This window comes from Triticum dicoccoides, chromosome 5B (genome assembly GCF_002162155.2).
Source record: "Triticum dicoccoides isolate Atlit2015 ecotype Zavitan chromosome 5B, WEW_v2.0, whole genome shotgun sequence".
Classification (NCBI taxonomy): domain Eukaryota; kingdom Viridiplantae; phylum Streptophyta; class Magnoliopsida; order Poales; family Poaceae; genus Triticum; species Triticum dicoccoides.
The window spans coordinates 450,218,451-450,224,607 of NC_041389.1; positions in this window are offsets into that span (position 1 = coordinate 450,218,451).

Below are 6,157 nucleotides of genomic sequence, written 5' to 3' on the forward strand. Positions count from 1 at the left end.
ATTGATTTCACAAGACTCAACATCATTAAGAGGAGCAATCAGAGTACTAAGGAAATCATTATTATTGGTATTCGAGAAATCACACAACTTGGTATTATCTTTTGCCATGGAAACAAGTAATCCAACACACAAGCTAACAGAAAACGGCAAACGGAAAAAGGCGAGCGAAAAGAGAGGAGGAGATTGGGAAAGAGGGGGCGAATAAAACGGCAAGGGTGAAGTGGGGGAGAGGAAAACGAGAGGCAAATGGCAAATAATGTAAATGCGAGGGAGATGAGTTTGTGATGGCAACTTGGTGTGTCTTGACTTGAGCGAAGACCTCCCCGGCAACGGTGCCAGAAATCCTTCTTGCTACGTCTTGAGCTAGCGTTAGTTTTCCCCGAAGAGGAGAGGGTGATGCAGCAAGTGTAGCGTAAGTATTTCCCTCGGTTTTTGAGAACCAAGGTATCAATCCAGTAGGAGGCTCCTCAAAAGTCCCACGCACCTACACAAACAAACTGAGAACTCGCAACCAACGCAATAAAGGGGTTGTCAATCCCTTCACGGCCACTTGTGAAAGTGAGATCTAATAAAGATAGTATGATAAGATAGATATATTTTTGGTATTTTATAAGGGACAATTGCATTTTTACCCCTAGTTGGTTCCTACCCACGGGTTTTGCCCTTACTTTTCGAGCTTGCTCAGTTTTGCCCTTACTTTTTCCATCAAGGTCCCTTGAATGCCCTTTGACCGTTTGACCAAAACTTTGAAAATTCATAACTAATTCATATGAACTCAAAAAAATGCAAATAAGCTATCAAAATGTTCAGTTAAACATTACCTTTATGGGCATATCATCTGCATTCAGGACGAAATCATCATTTAAACTACCCGAGGTAATTGATGTTATTAATATTATTAAAAACAAATAGGTATAAACAATATTTTTTCATGAATAAAAATTACATGCAAATGTAGGTGATGTTTTCTGAACATCCTGATAACTTATTTGCATTTTCCTGAGTTTGTATCAACTTGTTATGAATGGTCTAGTGACTTTGACCATTATTTGGAAACTTCATAACAAGTTGATATGAACTCAGGAAAATGCAAATAAGGTATCAGGATGTTCAGAAAACATCACCTACATTTGCATAGAATTTTTATTCACGAAAAAATATTGTTTATACCTATTTATTTTTAATAGTGTTAATAACATTAATTACTTCAGGTAGTTTAATGACGCTTTTGTCCTGAATGCAAATGATATGCCCATAAAGGTAATGTTTATCTGAACATTTTGATATCTTATTTGCATTTTTCTGAGTTCATATGAATTAGTTATGAATTTTCAAAGTTTTGGTCAAACGGTCCAAGGGCATTCGAGGGATCAAGATGGAAAAAGTAAGGGAAAAACTGAGCAAGCTCGAAAAGTAAGGGCAAAACCCGTGGGTAGGAACCAACTAGGGGTAAAAATGCAATTGTCCCATTTTAGGATATAGATGCAAGAAAGTAAAGATGCAAATAAAAGTAGATTGAAAGCAAATATGATAAGAGATAGACCCGGGGGCCATAGGTTTCACTAGAGGCTTCTCTCGAGAGCATAAGTATTACGGTGGGTGAACAAATTACTGTCAAGCAATTGATAGAAAAGCGAATAATTATGACGTTATCTAGGCATGATCATGTATATAGCCATCACATCCAAAACAAGTAGACCAACTCCTGCCTGCATCTACTACTATTACTCCACACATCGACCGCTATCCAGCATGCATCTTGAGTATTAAGTTCATAAGAATGGAGTAACGCTTTAAGCAAGATGATATGATGTAGAGGGATAAACTCATGCAATATGATATAAACCCCATCTTGTTATCCTCGATGGCAACAATACAATACGTGTCTTGCAACCCTTTCTGTCACTGGGTAAGAACACCGCTAGATTGAACCCAAAGCTAAGCACTTCTCCCATGGCAAGAAAGATCAATCTAGTAGGCCAAACCAAACCGATAATTCGAAGAGACTTGCAAAGATAACTCAATCATACATAAAAGAATTCAGAGAAGATTCAATTAATAACCATAGATAAATCTGAACATAAACTCACAATTCATCAGATCTTGACAAACACACCACAAAAAGAGATTACATCGAATAGGTCTCCACAAGAGAGGGGGAGATCATTGTATTGAGATCCCAAAAGAGAGAAGAAGCCATCTAGCTAATAGCTATGGACCCGTAGGCCTGTGGTAAACTACTCACAACTCATAGGAGGGGCAAGGATGTTGATGTAGAGGCCCTCCATGGTCGATTCCCCCTCCGGCAGAGTGCTGACGAAGGCTCCAAGATGGGATCTCATGGATACAAAAGGTTACGGTGGTGGAAATTGTGTTTCGTGGTGCCCCCGGATGTTTTCGGGGTCCGTAGGTATATATAGGAGGAAGAAGTACGTCGATGGACGCCCGAGGGGCCCACGAGACAGGGGGCGCGCCCTATAGGGGGGCGCCCTCCTATCTCGTGGGGCCCTCAGAGCTTTCTTGACTTGCACTCCAGGCTCTCCGGATCAGATTTGTTCCAAAAATAACGCTCCTGAAGGTTTCATTCCGTTTGGACTCCATTTGATATTCCTTTTCTTCGAAATACTGAAATAGGCAAAAAAAATAGCAATATGGGTTGGGCCTCCGGTTAGTAGGTTAGTCCCAAAAATGATATAAATATGTAAAATAAAGCCCATAAGCATCCATAGCAGGTAATATAATAGCATGGAACAATCAAAAATTATAGATACGTTGGAGACGTATCACTGAGCTGAAAGTGATGGCGCACATGGACCATCTGAGCGGGCGCGTGGCCTCGAGCTTGGGGAGGACCGCATACACCTCGCGAGCAAACTGCTTGAAGATGCGCCGAGAGGCTGGGGCCTGGGCACCACCCAAGATGCAAGCGACGGCACGCTGCTCCTGGAAGCCCCCAGCCCCCTCGTCTTGGTGGTGGTCATCATTCCTTCTTGGCGGTGGCAGCGGAGGAAGACCTGCGTTGCCCTGTGGGCGGTCCTTGCAAGGCTGATCCCTCCAGGCTCCCTTGCGAGGCTGGTCCTACCAGCAATCCATGCGAGGTCGGTCACGCCACTCCTGGCGAGGGCCTCCGTCGTCCCATCGTCCTCTGCCTCTTCCTCCTCCTCGGCCGTAGCCCTGATTGTATGCTCGGGGCGTCGATCGACGCGTCCTTCGCGAACGGCTCTGAGCTCCTAGCATTCGTTGGTGTTGTGGGTGTAGAGGTTGTGGTAGGCGCAGAATCGGCTACCCTTGGACAACTCCGGCTGGTCCCTGTCGTGCTTCATGTCTGGTTCTGCTGCGAGCACGACTGCTCCTTTGCGCTTCATGTCCTTGGCCTTGGTCTTCTTCTCTTCTGGGTCAGCAGCTGGAAGCTCGAGGAGGGAGAGGCGTCCCTCCTCAGCTCTTGCGCACTTGGTCACCAGGTTGAACAGCTCCAGAGATGTGCATAAATCCTCGTGGATGGCGAGCTCCTCCTTCATCTTGATGTTGAGGATGCCATCGGAGAACGCTGAGATGATTGCCTCATCTGTTACCCTGGGAATCTTGAGGCGAGCATTGTTGAAGCGCTGGATGAATTTCTGCAGGGTCTCTCCAGGCTGCTGCTTGACGCGGCGCAGGTCACCCATGGCCGGAGGGCGGTCGCGAGTACCCTAGAAGTTGGCGATGAAACGGCTGCGCATCTCATCCCGAGTGGACATCGAGCCGGGAGGCAAGTTCAAGAGCCAGGTGCGGGCGCCGTCCTTGAGCGCCATGGGAAACCAGTTCGCCATGACCTTTTTTGTCTCCGCTTGCGGCCTCGATGCCCAGTTCGTAGAGCTGCAGGAACTCCACCGGGTCGGCGGTGCTGTCATAGCGAGGAGGTAGGTCCGTCTTGAACTTGCCGGGCCAGGCAACGCTACGCAACTCGGTGGTGAAGGCGCGGCAGCCTACCGTGGCCACCGGAGCTTTTTGCAGACGCGGGGCCTGCTACTGATGGTTCTCGTGCGGTGCCTCCTGTGGCAGCGTGGGGTCTTGGCGTGTTGGTGCAGGGAGCATGTGAGCGCCTTCTTGAGGCCGAGGGATTTCTTGACAGCTTCCTTCTTGCCGTGCGGGCGCTGGACGCGGTGGGTCACGTCTAGGAGCCGCGCGCCTTGGAGCTAGGGCACCTTCTTGGGGAGGAGGTGGCGGAGGCACCCCCTAAGCCGCATTGCGCATGCAGGATGGAGGGCGAGGCAGCGAGAGGGACTGTGCAGGAGAGCCCCCTGTGGCGTTGACGAGCTCGGTGATGCAAGCGAGCCACTCCTCGTAGAGGTCGTCGACGGGGCGGTAGTGCAGGAGCTCACGTGCTAGGAGCAACGTGGCTTGCGCATCCGTGGGGGCGCGACGAGCATGAGACGACGAACCAGATGGGGTCAGCGATGGAATGGCGGTGCGCCATTACCGCCGCACCGACGGGTGCAGTGAAGATGCTTGCTGCTTGTTCCCCATTGGGCCGGTGGCGGCATGGGCGGCAGGCGACAGAGAACGATGAGGAGCCCCACCGACGGGAGCCGTCTGGGCGACGTGAGCGGTGAGGGCAGCCCGACACTCGGCGCGAGCTCGGCGAGTTTCTGCAATGGATGCGACAAAGCGATGGGACGCGGACTAGCAGAGAAAAGATTGTGGCGCACCCCTACCTGGCGCGCCAAATGTTGGATATCGGGTTCCGGCAAAACCGTTAAGGTTCAAACTCTGGGGTGCGCACGAATATCTTCTCCTACCGATCTACACCCACAACCTCACCGCGATTCTAAGCTAACACGATGAACAACACAAGGGACACAAGATTTATACTGGTTCAGGCCACCATTGTGGTGTAATACCCTACTCCAGTGTGTGGGTGTGGATTGCCTCTTGGGCTGATGAGGAACAGTACAAGGGGAAGAACAACCTCGCAAGGAGAGGTGTTCTTGTGCTGGTGTGGATGAACTGAATCTCTCCCCCCCCCCCCTGCTACGGTGGTGGCTAGTCCTATTTATAGAGGCCCTGGTCCTCTTCCCCAAATATTGAGCGGGAAGAGATTCCACAACGACGGGATTTGAAAGGGGACAACCATTACAGGCTATCCTGACTAAAGGTGGTCTTCGACTGCCAAAGGCACTGGCGATGACGCCTTTTTGGGCTCCACGGTGACCTCCGTCTTGCCGTCCTCCTGGTCCTGGTCTTGTTGCACCGATATGGAAACCTTTGCTTGATGCCTCGGTACTCCGCACCCGCGCTTGCCTCCTTTGCACCAAAGAGGAAACGAGGACACTGCGCTGGCTGGTGCCCGCCTGGCGCCCGCCTGATCTTGATCGTCATGGCTTGCGTCATGTGCACCTCGCGAGGTACTCCTTGCCTTGATCTCTCCACCCCCTCGCGAGCCTGCCTAGTGAGGCCACCCCTGAGGAGGCCTTGCATCGTCCGCCCCACGAGGCGTGGCCCCTCGCGAGGGTCTTGAACTTGGGTTGATGAAGACGGGCCGTACTGGGCCACTGCTGAGCCACGCCGCAGGCTGCAGGCAGGCAAGTCTGAATACCCCCATATCCAGAACACCGACAAGTTATACTCACTCATAGCCTTGGAAACCCCGTTGACCAGCTCAAAATCTCTCTAAACCCCGCGGGGTTTCGCCTAACCCTAGCTCTGACCATCAGCCGACCGATCATACCCTAGCACCAAGCAACAACCCTCGGATGTGGTCTTCTAGAAGGAATTCTGAGGGCATGCTGCGTGTAGGCTCCACGCCGTTGGATCACATGGACGGCTCCGCATCATTGGATCGTGGGGCAGTCCATGAGAGGCGATCCGCGAGACTTGTTGGTTGTGCCTCCCCTTTCTTCTGCTGCTTCTGCGGCGATGAGAGGATCCACTCCTCTGCTTCTTCTTCTCCCGCGACGAGAGGAGCCACTCCTCCGCTTCTTCTTCTCCGGTGACTATGGGCGATATGTTGAGCTCCACTTTAGCCTCCCGCCCCTAGTGGACCCAGTATGGTCCACTTCCCATGGAGCGATGTCCTGACTGCCCATGCAGCGCGCCACTTATATGGTTGACTTCGAAGGAGGTCAAGAATGGCAACTATGGGTGCGAGTTCGTGAAATGCGAGAGCAAGCCAGAGGGA